This window comes from Triturus cristatus, chromosome 5_1, assembly GCF_964204655.1.
Source record: "Triturus cristatus chromosome 5_1, aTriCri1.1, whole genome shotgun sequence".
NCBI classification, from domain to species: Eukaryota; Metazoa; Chordata; class Amphibia; order Caudata; family Salamandridae; genus Triturus; species Triturus cristatus.
In genome coordinates this window covers 893,431,384-893,446,513 of record NC_140587.1, presented here as the reverse complement: position 1 = coordinate 893,446,513, position 15,130 = coordinate 893,431,384, and the positions used below count along the sequence as shown (strand labels likewise).

Here is a 15,130-nt window from a genome sequence, read left to right as displayed (position 1 = left end):
TATATTTAGAAATGAACAATTACAATGGTTACACATCTAGGCAAACCCATTAAACTAAGGACATCTACTTCATAAACAACAAGGTGATAGAAGGGATGCTTGAATTAATTTCAACCACTGGGAGATGCATTCCATTGTTTTTTGCTCGCTGTGCCATTCTAGACAGACAACCGCCTTCTACAAATCTGTCTTGTTTTTGCTCCAATAGGAACAGTCCAGTCCAAACTTCCAGACCAGATCTCCTCCCAATGGGAACACAAGCAACCCTATACAGGTTTTGACCTACTCAGGCCTCAGCAGTGAAATATAGCTTGAGTGCAATGGCGTAATGAGCATGAGACCCATGTCTGAGCATACATGGCACACTTTGGGCAATTACTGCAAAAACAAAATCAGAACACGGCAATTCCTTCCAAGCTGCAGATCCATCACATTGGACAGATGGATCCTTTAAAGTGGCTAGGTCCTGTGCTTTTTTTCTTGCCCACCCCACATTTCATCTGGAGCAACTCTCAGACAAGCAGTCCGCTATCTTGCCAACCTCCGGTTTTCCAAGGGTGGCATTGAGAGTATACAGAACTGGGAAAACAGAAAAGTATGCTATTCCCATTCCAGGGAAGGACACCTGTATTTTAGCCTCTGACCACTGAACACCTTGTGGAGGAAGGCCAGTTTTAAAATGCTTACTTTGGCCCAGATCCTGTCAGCACCAGATGAAAGGGCCTGGATGGCATCTTAGGGCTTGCTGGACGCATATTTCCTTATAATTATCCTGTAGTTCCACTGGCATTACCTGTTGCTCAAGGTAGCTAAGGACCACGTTTAATTGTCTGTGCTCCCCTTTCACATTACCTTAGCCACTTGGGTGTTTACAAATGTGCTGGAGTCCTGCCTGAAGTCTTGCCTGAGCCCCGTGCAGAGGATTCCATTCATCAGGGAAATCTTGGACATGGTGGCGTTCAAAGCTTTTCCTTTACCGCAGTGAGTCCAGTATATTCAGGTTATGATCCTGATGTTTGGAGATCACTTCTGGATTTCAGTGAGGATAGGTCTGAGTTTTTTTGGCCCCATGTATCCTCCTCTTACGGAATGCCTGGTGGCACATGTTTGCCCTGCAGTGGACCCTAAAATCCATTTGGGCCCAGACTCAGGGCTGCCTCTCCAATATCATTGAGATTCCAAAGGAGACAGTGCTGGATCTTCATTGGTTTCTGGTAGACACCAACCTGACATGCAGCATTCCATTCTCCCTTCTGCACCCAGGACTTCCAGTGGTAATAGACACCTCACTGATTGGTTGTGTGGGCCCTCTGGGAGAGGTGAAGTTCAGAGTCCTCTGGTCTGTGATGGAAAGCAAGCTTCAAATCAATCTTCTGGAGCTTCGGACAATCTCTCTGGCCATAAAAGCCTACCTGAAGTTCCTCAAAGCAAGGCGAGTGTGTGCCTGCATGAACAACATGACTGCTGGTTTGTACTTCAACAAATGGGACAGAGTGGGCTCTAGATCTTGTGCAAGGAGGCCCAACATCTCTAGAGGTGGCTGGACTGAAAGAACATCTTCCCGGTTGCCAACCCTTCAGTGGAGTTTCCGAAAGCAACAGTGGATCAACTAAGCAGATGTTCTCTGACCAAACATGAGTGATGCCTTCATCCTGAGGTTGTGCAGAGCATCTTCAGTAAATGAGGCACACCCTGGCTAGATCTATTTGCCACCATAGAGAGCGCATATTAACAGTTCTGCCTGTTGGAGTTTTCTCTAGCATGCTCCTTGGCAGACGCATTCTGGCTGAAATGGAACAATGGTCTCCTGTACACTTTTCAGTGCTACCTCTCATGCCTCAGATTCTGAGCAAGATCAGGACAGACTGGGCCCAAGCCATTCTCATGTCCCCAGACAGGACCAAGAGAATGTAGTACCCAGAGCTGAGTCTTTAGCCTCCGATCAGTCTCCCACTAAGGGAAGACTTATTGTTTCAGTAACAGGCCAGAGTCCTGTGCCCCAGTCTCCAAAACATTCACCTCCATGCATGGAGATTGGGCGCCAGCAACTTAATGCACTTTACTTGCGCACAAAGGCGCTTGATGTCATCCTTGCAGCCCGATGTCTTTCTATGAAGACAGTCCATTTTTGCTGCTGGGATAAATTTGTTGCTTGGAGTGGTGTTCGAAACTTCGATCCCCGTACAAGCCAAACTTTCTGATGTTGTTTTGTTAACCAAGCAAGGCACAGTTAAAGGTTAATTATCTGCCCTTTCGGCCTCTCTGTGCTTACCTGATCAGCTGTTTTTGTTAAATTGCCTTTTGTGATGCATTTTATGAAAGACGTCAGGCACTTGTTTCCCCAGTTGGTTTATTATGGCTCATTGGGACCTGAACTTGGCGTTGGCATTTCTCATGTGGACCCCCCCCCCCCCATCCATCAGCTTTTGTTTATGACACCTAACACTGAAAATCACGTTACTAATTGTAATTACACATGAGTGAACTACAGGCATGCTCGGTACAACTGCCTTACACCTCTTTCTTTCCAGACAAACTAGTGCTGAGTAGAAGAGTAGCCTTCCTACTGAAGGTCATGACTTCCTTCCATGTTGGCAAATTACTGTGCCAGCATTTTGTGCCGTGCCTCACCCCTTGAAAAAGAAGATGTGGCTTGGGTATAGGTAACAATTTCATGTTTGGTGCCTGAGAAATCATAATTTATATACCTTTTTAACTGTAAAGTTGCAATTTAAGTTACAGTTTTGAAAATGGCACTTTTAGAAAGTTGGTATTTTCATCCCTAGCTAATTGGTGCCTTCAGCCTGTTCCTGGGTCCCATGACTGGATGTAGATGGCAGTCTGACTTTGTTTATTGCTCCCAGACAGCCATGCAATTGAGGGATTATGTGCGCCTGGAAGGGCCATCACTGGCAGGATGAGGAGGACGGGGCTGGACACAGCCTCACTTGCAACTGAAGAGGCTGTGCTCTTACTTCACATAAAGGGCTTGTCATCCATGCATTGTTCATGCAGCCAACTTGGAACCAGGTCAAAGGGAATTCTCTATAAACTTCTACTTCAAAGAATTCACCAGGTATAAAGTTAGGACCTTAAGACCCACTCTGCAGTTCACTTTCCGGACCTGTGTAAGGACTCTCAGAGGACTTTCTGCTGCTGTGGCCTGCTGTGTACTTCAGAAGATTTCTTTGCAGCATCTAGAAGGGTGACTATGCTGCCTGAAGCATGCCTTGAACCCTCAGAGGCTTGGCCTGCTGTTTGAGACTTGTTTCGCTTCTTGACCCAGGACTACCACAGTGACTCCAAGGGGTGGTTGGCTGGCCTCCTAATCAGAGCTTCAAGACAGAAAAGGCTCCACATGATTTGTATCTGCACCTGGACCCATCCTGAGTAAGTCCTAAACCCCCAAGTAGTGCCCCTCCAGTCCTGGACCTATGGTGGTGGTGTTAAAGTTGCCCAGATAGCCAAAATCGAAAACTTTTTGGCTAGAAACTGCTCTGAGAACTGGTATATCTATCGTGTTTGCAATGAGTAATCCTTCTGCCACACTCTCGGTCATGTGCTTAGTTTTGAGTGAAAGGCCAAAAACAAAATGATGCTGCAAAATCATAGGCTAGGTGGAATGCTTGCGATTCCTGAGCTAATTAAAACATGACTTGCTGCTATGCAGTAGTGCCAAAGTGAAACACTGTGATGAAAATGCAGTTTGTTGCTAATAAGCCAATAGAAGGGAAGGCACAGAGAACAGATCATTATCAAAAATGCAAAGATTAAAGTTCAGAGGGTAGGGGCAAAATGAAGTTTATTGGTTTAATCTCTGCAGTGGTTAATGTGTCTTGGTGGTTGCAGGTGAGTACCACAGACTCTCATTTTCGAGGACCTGCACTTATTTTTCCTCAATAAGCTTTGAATCAAAGCAAGAGAGAAAATCACAAAAGGGGCAAAGAAGGAGGAAGAGAAAGATGGAAAAACAGTGACAAAGGGAGAAAGCAGGCATAAAATGAATCTGTAAGAGAGAGAAAAAAAGGCATACTGTGTTCGGTATTGGTTTAAAGAAACATAAGGTGGAATCAAGACTAAGCATCTCTGCTATTAGGAGCCCCCCAACAGTAGATATCCTCAGCTGTGGGAGTTTGAGAAAGGTTTGGGCCCCAGCATTTATTCTTTTACAAATTAAGCACTGTATCTCTATATTTAGACTTCATTGTTGTGTTGTGTGATCATGCCAGTATATGACTGTCTTATCCTTGGACGATAAAGTCACTCTGTGGATGATGAATATTATGAGGCCAGTAGGATTATTACGAGGCTGGTCTTATTAGATCTTTGATTGCATATGTCACTGTTGGCCATAAGATACTGTTGCTTAGATGCCAATGCAAATGTTCCTGACCTAGCCCGACTCATTCCTTGAGGGTCAACTGCAAGAAATTTGGCTCCTGCTGTCTAACTACAAGGTGCAAAAGGTCCTCTATGGAGTGTCCCAGGGGTCGTCTTTTAAAAACAATTAAATCTACATGAAGCCTCTGGCAAGGGTCAATCAATCCTATTTCACAAAGGTATGCGAGCAGACGGCATGTGTGTATATATATATATATATATATATATATATATATATATATATATATCTATATCTATACATATGGCGCTTCGCCGAAATGCGTCATACTGTTTGATTTGTGAGACAATAAATCTTTATTGGACTCGTCCTATGGTGTGCCGCTGGAAAGTTTTTTCGTTATCCTGAAAGAAGTTTTCTGTGTGGGAGATATATATATATATATATATATATATATATATATATATATATATATATATTATCTACTGGCGGTTGCCAGTAGATAGTTATATTTAGGACCGTGTTTCCATAGGAAATCCGCAACATTCTATTTGGAATAACTTTGGCGCCGATTGACGAATCCTCGCGAAATTCTCAAAATAGGTGGGGCGCTCCGCTCCGCTCCTACCCTGAAAGTCCCGGGGGGATTCATCAAGCGGGGGCTGAGAAAAAGGGGGGATCCCAAAATGCGTTTTCCCCATGCATTTTTCCATAGGACCTTTAGTCCGAGCTACAGCCCGAACGGCTGAACAGAATTACTTGAAATTTGGCAGAGAGGTAGCCGTCAGGTCAGGGATGTGCCTTTTGAAGGTCTCGTGTAAATCTGTTCAGTATTTCCTGAGAAAATAGCATTTAAATCAATATATATATCTATAGGCGCGCTCCGAGCGCGTACCGTAATCTTACCGTACGCGCACGCCGCCGTGCACGAGCGTGATTCTGATTGGTTGTTAGATCTCAGTAAACATTCGAATCGGTCGAAACCAGGAAGTGTCGGCCGCCATTTTGTCTCTCGCAGTCTGAGGGGGGTGAAAAACAAAGGTGGAGAACGTGAAAAGGGGCAGGGTGGACAGTTCCTGACCCCCTAGCCTTTGTCAGGGGGTCCCAGAAGGACCCCCAAGAGAAAAAATTAATTTTAATTTTTTTTCGAAAAATCGCCGAATGCGCGTAGCGTACGCACACGGCGTAAACGGAAAAATTCCGCGATCTTCGCGTAATTACGCGTACCATGCGCGCACGGCCAAAAAAAAAATTTCAAAAAGGAAAGCTTAAAATAAAATAAAAAAAATTGTGAGGTAAGGTTGGCTCTTAAAAGAGCCGTTGGGTTAATACAGGGATGGAGGAAAGAAAGAATGGGAATATTATGAGCGTCTACAAACGTGCTAGTCTATCTTATTGTTAATAAGGGAAACACTGGTCTCCCCAAAAACAATAAGACCACAACACGTTGTACACCTCATTGAAACCCTCCGAAATCGAGGGTTAATGTCCAGAGGAGCAGAAGAAGGTGATGCTCCCACCTCAGAGGAAGGGCTCAGCTGAGCTGCCGATGATGTACTCGGCTGAGCTTCTGAGGTTGGGCTCCGGTGACTTACTGACGAGTTTTCTTCAGTATGTCGAGCAAAGGTCCTGGGATGTTTATCCCTAATGTGCCTCATCATAGAGTGATTTCCAAAGGAATACTTCTTCCTTGGATCTCCTCTAGATAAAACACGGTCACAAAGTGTGCAAGTGACCAATGAAGCATTGACCTTTTTCTGCCCCTCTGGAAAAGTAAAATACTCCCACACAAAAGAATCCTTTTGTTTCCTCCTTCTCTCTCTGATGATGGTGCTGCTAGGCTCACTGTCAGAAGAGGTCTGCTGCTCTGCCATTGTATCTCAATGTCAATTCAGCTCCTTCTCCTAGGGGATCTCAAGCAGTAATGAGGGGAATGGGTGTGGTGTGGGAAGTTTCTGGAACTGAAAGTAGTTTCAACCAATGAAAAGTGTTCTTTGTGGATCACATGACCTACCGTGCGCGCTCCGTAAGCTTACGGTACGCGCTCGTAAACAAGTACGCATGCGCAAACATGACGCTTACGGAGCGCTTACGGAGTGCGTACGTAAGACGCACTCGCGCATGCGCATTACACGCCCCTGCGTAACCGCGACGTTGCTTCCGCGCAACGCACATGCGTGTACGCGTACGTCACGTACGTATCACGTAAGCGCACTGTACTTATGACGTACAGAGCGCGTAGCGTCAGCTTACCGAACGGGCATCGTATCACGTAAGCGCACCGTACTTATGACGTACGGAGTGCGTAGCGTCAGCTTACCGTACGCGCACGGTAAAAAATGCATAAAAAAAAATTAACCATTCCATAATGCAGGATATAGTACATATATTATTTTATACATAGGTTTACCAAAAATCTCAAAAAAAAATTTGCATTTAAAAAACCGTACAAATTCACTGAAAATACCATAGGTTTCACACACGTTATAGTTAGGAATTAGCATTTAAAAAACCTTGCAAATTCACTGAAAAAACCATAGGTTTCACACATGTTATAGTTAGCTGGACATTTCACTCGTAAAAAACCAATGAAATTCCCCCGTTATAGTTAGTGCAGGCAACTATAACTCACGCGACCGCAATCCTCTGTTGATGCTAATACTGTATCTTTAGCTATACATATATTACAAATATTTATTTTTCATAAAGACACATATGTCATCAGTGATGTAATATTTTACATCATCAGCAGAGGATTGCGGTCGCGTGAGTTATAGTTGCCTGCACTAACTATAACGGGGGAATTTCATTGGTTTTTTTACGAGTGAAATGTCCAGCTAACTATAACATGTGTGAAACCTATGGTTTTTTCAGTGAATTTGCAAGGTTTTTTAAATGCTAATTCCTAACTATAACGTGTGTGAAACCTATGGTTTTTTCAGTGAATATATATATATAGCCAAACATTTTGTTGATATAATCCACAAGAAATACAACGATTCACGGCTCCCAATTGCTTCAAGGCGAAATTTAATAAGGCAAACCACTCAACGCGTTTCGGAAACAAACTTTTCCTTGCTCACGAGTATCTTGTATCTTAAGCACTTGTCACGAAAAAGAAAAATCTGTTTTCACTGTTTGTTAAAAACTACATGTCATGTGACTATGGTATTTAAACTGTTATTTCACGCTACCTCGGTACTCGTGAGCAAGGAAAAGTTTGTTTCCGAAACGCGTTGAGTGGTTTGCCTTATTAAATTTCGCCTTGAAGCAATTGGGAGCCGTGAATCGTTGTATTTCTTGTGGATTACATCAATGAAATGTTTGGATTTGAAGGGTTTCGCTAACCCGTCACGGCCCGCCGTCGAAAAGTGGCTCGAGTTGAAGCGACTTTGTGGTGTGTGGATATATACATATATATATATATATATATATATATATATATATATATATATATAAGTTATAATTAAGTCTGGTTTTCCATAGAAAGAAATATTTTTGGTCACAAAACGTTCCCCCAAAAAAGTCATCCACCTCTGATCCTTCCTGGAAGTTTTGGGGATGATCCATTAAGCAGGGGCTGAGAAATTATAGCAGGTCCCAAAACTTAAAATCTCCAGGCATTTCGCAGAGACATTTTTATGCAGGGCTACAGCAAAAACTGCTGAAGGAATTAAACTAAATTTGGAAAGAAGCTATAGCTTGGTCCACAGATTGTGCTTTTTGTGATTTGGTGTAAATCCGTTCAGTAGTTTTAGAGAAATTAAGTGTAAAAAATAATTGTAAATTTTGCCAGTTGGGCTCACGAAAGACGCGCAAGCCTTCCACGAGGGTGTGAAATCAAAAATGGAGCTCAGTCATTGGTCGAGAGGCCATTTTTTCCTGTGAGCCTTCACGCTCTCGCACAAGCGTTAAGACTTCTGCGAGTCCTATCAGTGCTCTGAATGGCTTGCTGTTGGAATGTTTGAAATGAAATGACCGCCTTTACTGTTTATTGTAAAAAATCGGAGGTGTTGTGGAAATGAAGCAAAAAACTACTTAAGTGGGCACCAGAAACGCATGCTGTCCCCCTAGATTTAGATTGAAGCTGTCTAAGAGATAACTACTCTGAAGAAAGTAAATGTATGTTGTTTTAAAACAAATTAAGATTCCGGGAGACACTCATGAGACCTGAAAGTAAAATTGCTGAGCCTACCATGAGGTTTTATGATCACGCAAGCCTCTCGCGAGACCTCCATGGAAAATTACTGGGCCCGCCAAGCGGTGTTTCACAATTGTCTTATAGTCACGCAAGATCGTATGGGGGATGTAAAGAAAAAAGGGCCAAGGCTCAACCAATAGTTACCATTCTTATTAGATGTTTGAAGAAATGCTGTGATACGTCTGGCTGCAGAAACAGATAGCTCATTTTCTCCTTGGTGCTTTGGAGGAGAAGGACGTTTTTAGTTGTGCTTAGCAGATGTGACTAAATTTGGAGCTGAAAGACACTGGTGTGAAAGACACTGGTACATTTAAGAAATAACTTCATGTACATAATAATATATTTTATAAACTTAGTTGTGAAGTGTCGGTAAGTGTACTAATGTTGGTATATTTTTCTACATTATGTTTACAGAGTGAAAAGCTGTTTGGGGGAGGTGTTGATGTTTTAATATAACTTTTGAGAGGTACATATTACAATGTAGAGTGGTGAGAGCAAGATTTGCAGATTGTTTTTAAAATATTTAGTGTTTCAACTCTATATACTTGTAAGTAAAGGAAGCAGTGTTTCTTTTTTTGTTTTTTTTTTATAAACAACTTTATTGTTTTCAACAGAAACTACCAGAGGTAGTCAAATATAATACAGCACAGCAATCATTTGACATTATTCTTTATAAGCACAGGGAGATGAGTTTTTACACACGGGATCCCGCACACTGCACAGATTTACAAGGAGACATGTTTAATCTATTTGCCCCAGACCTTACGGTATTTAGCTGGACACCATCTGGCCTCAAATAGTGGTTTCTCTTGTGCTGCGCACTAGTCTAAGCCTCAGCGCTATTTCGATATGCTAGGGGATTTCGGGTCTATCCAGCTAGTCGCGATGTTGCACTTGGCCACCATTATAGCAGTGGTTAACAATCGCATGTCAGCCCGGGAGTCATCCAGGCCTCCCGTGATTCCCAGGAGTATGTTTAAGGGGTTGTGCAGGACCTCTCAGCCCAGAACCTCCATGAGCTATTTTTATATGGAATCCCAGTAACGTGTGATTACCGGGCAGGCCCATACCGTGTGAAAGAAGTCTGCTGGGTCATGAGCGTATCACGCATAAAACGCTTCTGGATTCATACCTACGCAGAAGAGGTGTTTGGGCGTTAAGTATACGGCATGCAGGTAGAATAGTTGGATCAGATGGAGCCTGGCGGTGGTGGTGACTGTCTTGGGTGCCATTAGAGCATCTCTCCAGTCCTCCTCCTCAAGAGGTCCCACCCATTGCTCCCATAAGCTTCGGATCCAATCTAATGTGTTTGGAGTGTTATTGGTGAGTGAGCGGTAAATACGGGAGACACCCCCCTTTCCCAGGTTGCCTGTCATAATCTGTACCTCTGGGGGACTGTACTCTGGAAGGGATGTGCCTCCAGGTACGTGTGTGTAGAGGGCGTGGCGTAGCTGCAGATATTTATAAAACTGAGAAAAGTGTAGAGAATAATGGGTTTGTAAATCTTGGAAGGCATGCATATGGTCACCCGTCCACACGTCCCCAAGCTGCGAGATGCTGATGAGGTCCCATTGCCAGAATCCCTCTAGGCCACTCACTTCTCGAAGCCGGGTCTCCTGCCAGAGTGGAGTGTATTGGGTCAGTTTGTTCGTCCATTGGGTAGGGTGCAATGAGGCGCGCCAGGCTAGAAGAACCACCTGCGTCACCGTTGGCACCGCCCTGGGGATAGTGGCACCGTACATCATTGCTTGGATCTTGGATAGGTCCAGATCACCCAGTTCCAGCCTGAATGCTGGGTCTGCCCAGCTCTGTTAAACCAGTCATGCAGTGTGAGCAAGCAGGTTGCCAAATAATATAGATAGAGATTGGTCATTCCCATGCCACCATCGAAGGTCGGAATCCGACACTGGGATAGGGCTAAGCGAGGTCTCCGTCCGCCCAAAGGAATTTAATAGTTAGGATTTCAAGCTCCTTAATCCATGTTTGTGGGAATTGAAAGGGAATGTTTTGGATCATATAAAGGAACCGGGGAAGTGTCATCATTTTAAAGATTGCGACCCTTCCCAGGGGATTCAACGGTAGTGTTTGCCATTTGTGGAGAACAGCACGAGCCTTCTTCACCAGTGGGGTGACATTAGGCGACCAGGAGGGGTCAGGAAGCAGGGCCACCCAGATTCCTAGTTATTTGAAGGACTGCCTTCTGATTGGAATTGTGGATTGCCAGTCAATACAGTCTCTTGAAAGATGAAGAGGGACTAAGACAGATTTGCTGGAGTTTAGCTTCAGTCCAGAGACCTGGCAAAAAAGGTGTAAAGACCAAAGGCAGCGAGGGCCATATTGGGCTGGTTCAGCCAAGAAAAGCAAGACATCATCCGCATACACTATGATTTTGTCCTCTACAGCATTTGGCCATCTCCAGCCTTGAATACGGTCGTTAGATCGCAACAGACACGCCAAGGGCTCCATCACTAGGTCAAATAGGAGCGGTGAGAGGGGGCAGCCCTGCCTCGTCCCCCTCTCGATGGGGAATCGCTCCGAGAGTGCTCCATTGACTAGGACTCGCGCTTGTGGCCGAGAATATAATACCTTGCCTAAATTCTGGAAGTGTTGGCCCTACCCATCTCAGTGAGGACATCGTCTAGGTATTGTCAGTTTACGGAATCAAATGCCTTCTCGAAATCAAGAAGAAGGAGCGCTAAAAAAGGAGTTAATGATTGACAATGCGCTAGGACTACGTGAAGACGTCTAAGACAGTGTCTGGTGCCACGGGAAGGCATGAATCCACATTGGTCAGGGTGGACTAATTTGGAGAGATACGGTTTCAGTTGGAAAGCGAGAATGGAGGCAAACATTTTGACCTCCTTGTTTATGAGGGAGATGGGCCGATACTCAGCGCAGTGTGGTGAAGGTGGTTGCGTTTTAGGAATTACCACAATAGTGGCGGCGTCTGTTTCGGGCAAAAAAGAGCCGCTCTCGGCTGCTTCAGCATATAAGTTCAACCAGTGGGGGATAAGTATTTCTCGGTAGGCGGTGTAGTACTCTTGTGGGAGGCCGTCGGGGCCCGGGGTTTTGTCCGAAGCGGTGCGCGATACAGCGTTGCTGATCTCTTCTTGGGTAACAGTAAGGTCTAGGTCTAGTGCGTCAGCTTGGCTTAATCGCAGAAGTTGGATATGCGTTTGGCTGATCAGACTAAAGGGAGAGAGCTCAGAATCCTGCCTCGCATAAAGTTTGGAGTAGTAAGCAGCGAAGGTGTTGGATATTGCCGAAGGGGTGCAGTGGGTGGTACCCTCTGGGTCCATTACCTCTGGGATGATACGATTGGCTATAAGGTATGTGGCCAAACGGTGCAGGAGTTTCCCACTTTTGTCTCCCCATCCATACACCCTGGCCACAGAGGATCTCCACAGTAGCTTGGCAGCCTCCATGGAGATTTGCTTGAGTTCATCTCGCAAATGTGCGAGTTGCCTCTCATGTTCCTCATCATGCTGGGGAGCTGTCTGAGTTTCAAGGCGAGTTGCACGGGTCTCCAAGAGAGTAACCCAAGCATCTTGGGATTGGTGTTTGAGCTGGCCTTTGGCGAAGCCACGGATAGTGGCTTTTCCGGCTTCCCATAAAATATTCGGGGAGGGGACCGAGTCGTGATTGGTCAGAAAATATTGTTTGAGTTCTGCACTCACAGTCTTTTTAAGGTGTTTGTCTTGCAGAAACCACTCATTGAACCTCCAGATCAGGCAAAGTACATCGGGAGGGTCCCTCACCCTCAAGAGTATCGGCGAGTGGTCAGGGATGCCCCAGGGAAGGATAGTGATGTGTCTGACTTTTGGTTAGTCCAGCGCAGGCATGAAGATGCGGTCAATGCGCACATGCATGAAGTGCGCAGCAGAAGTGTGGGTGTATTGTCTGGTCTGGGGATTCTCCAAGCATCACACAGAGCGAGTGTGTCTGTCCAGTTAGTAAGGAACCGCGCATGGGCGGACCTCGTGTTGGTCGGTGGGTTTGTGGCATCGAGGTTTGAGTACATGACTGCATTGAAGTCTCCACCAATGACTGTCAACCCGGGTGTAGCGAAGCGATAAGATTGGTAGTGCGTTGCAGGGTCAAGGGAAGCAGTGATGGAGGGGAATATATAGAGAGGAGATTGAGAGTGGCTCCTCCCATGGACCCTTCAAGGGCTATGAAGCATCCCTGGGGGTCAGTAGTGGCCAATGTCAGTGTGAAGGGAAGATTGCGTCGCATGAGGATTGCTACTCTTCGTGAACCCTGGGTGAACCCTGAGTGCCAGGCACTGTCATAGCCATATCGCACTAGAAAGGGGCAGTCGGTGCCCATAAGGTGCGTTTCTTGGAGTAATAGTACATCATCCGCTTGGTGTTGGGCATAACGCAGGACTGCTGTCCACCTAACCTTATCTAGCAGCCCATAGACATTCCATGACAGAATGCGAAGAGAGTCTCCGGTGTTATGTGTGTTTGTCATGGTGGGTATTGGTGTGGGGGAAGAATAGTGTGATGTAACCTGAGTGCAGAGTCACCCACGCGGTGGGTGAGCAGCAGGATCGCGGGTACCCCGTGGGTCGTGCTCAGTGTTTGAGAGTGAGTTGCTGTAGAGGGAGATTGCTGGTGTAATGAACATGGTGTGAGAACAACATTTCTGGTCAACGGTCCCTCCCCATACCTGCCCCCCTTCGCCCACCCTATACTTCAGGAACGGAAGCATCTGTCACCCCAGGTAAAACAAAGAGAAAGAAGAACCAAACTAAAATACTTGGGTGCGGGTTTGCGTGGAGGACCCCTCCTTACATAAGTATAATTATCGCTGTTTTGTGGAATATTAATACATTACGGTGAAAGTCATCGGCTTCCGAAAGCCTCTGCTGCAAAGCGTCTCTGGGTGATCTACAGGCTAGGCCAATAATCACTCCAGGAGTGTTGGGCTGCGGGAGAGGTCTGAGTCAACTGAGTTCAATTGGAGAGCTTTGGAGAAAGCGTCGTCAGGCTCTGAGCGGGCCACTGACTCAGATCTCTGGGGGGAGCGGGTGCTGTTTGATTGAGCAGATTCTCTGGGGAGCAACCTAGGGCCCGCGGGCGAGTACGACCTGGCTCGGCGTATCCCCTGCATTCTATGGGAGCGTGTGTGTCGTCCACTGGGTTTGAACAATCTCGCCTGGGTGTTGGAATCCCGGGCTCTGGGCTGTGAGGCCGACGGGTTTAGCCTTAGCAGTCGTTCTTCAGTCAGCCAGGTCCAGGCAGCCTCCGGAGAGTCAAAGAAGAGGGACTTGTTTTGGAACACTACCCGGAGGCTGGCCGGGAAAAGCAGCCGGTATTGGAAGCCCACCGCACGCATTTTCTGCTTCGCCTCCATGAAAGATCGTCTTTGGGTTTGGACTTCCTTTGTGTAGTCCGGAAAGATCATTATTGGCTGGCCTTGAAATGTTAGAGATTTTTGGTTGCGTGCTTTGGCAAGGATAAGGTCTCTGTCTTTAAAGTTGAGAACCCTGGCGATAATGGGCCTGTGTGGGGCTCTGGCGGGGGCCTCGGAGCAAGAGAGTGTGGGCGTGCTCAATCGCAAACCAAGTGTTTCTCAAATTATAAAACAAAGAATGTAACAATACACTCTTTACTGTTCTTATGAACCTCATAGTATATATATTAGAGCCCTATGAGGTGTTTTGAGTAGTGATATTGCTATTTCTAGAGTGAAACACTGTGGCTAGTGTTAGCAAAGGGGTCTCAAGAGGATTATTTTACTTTTGAAACTGTAATGGAAACAGAGGTCAAAGCATGTTATAATTTAATTGCAAAAATATGAAAACAGACTGGTTGAGGGTGTGGTATTTTTCAGGAGAAAGCAATAACATGTTACTGGTGTACCAGACATAAATATGTGATTGCAGGTGAAAAATGTAGCAATGCTTAGACTACATAGTGATGTATCACTGTTATCAATCATTGAGCAGTATGCAGTTTTTATCTTTTTGTTTATTTTATCTTTTTTTAGGAGGAAAATGGAACCTCAACTCTGAGGAAATAATTATCTGCTTACATAAGCAGCAAAAAAGACCCTTGTTACACAAGCAGGAATGTTGTGCTTTTCAGCAATAACTAACTCTTGAAGCACAGTGTTTTCAAGCTGGAAGGATGTGAAAGTGACTGAACAATCTAGGCTTTGTGAACTGTAACTTATACATATAGTGCTTTGCTGAAACCTTCTGGCCACTTAGCCTGCTAATATCTAGCATGAAACTGAAGACTCTTTGGCAGTCAAAGGTGGCTAAAAGACTGGAAAAGAAGTGCTACATGAATCAAAACCCAGTAGATAAATAAAACAAAAAGGGGGTGCTTCTCCTGCGTGTCAATTTTTTATGAGTTATATAGTTGTTTGTTTTGTTCGTTTAATAGTTGTTCATACAGTTTGTTAATACAGTTGTTGTAGTTTTGCTTTGTTGTTAAATTGTTTTGTGTAATGAAAATGTTTAAAGTAACTTTTTTGCTTACTGCTTATTATAAATTTCTGTTTTATTGTAGTATTGTAGTATTCACCAAAGCTGCCAGTTTCATCTTCAGGGACTATAAATATGCTGTTGCCTGTAT

The 15,130-nt window shown here is 45.0% G+C and overlaps 1 protein-coding gene across 1 annotated transcript in view; it reads left to right on the top strand.

Annotated features, from left to right (window-relative positions):
* The window catches only part of FBXO15 (F-box protein 15), a 397,776-nt gene extending 382,890 nt beyond the window's left edge, over positions 1-14,886 (top strand). Inside the window, exon 14 of the mRNA XM_085605916.1 lies at positions 14,538-14,886. The gene's annotated coding sequence lies outside the window, so the exon portion shown is untranslated. The remainder of the gene's footprint in view (positions 1-14,537) is intronic.
* Positions 14,887-15,130: the final 244 nt, after the last annotated feature.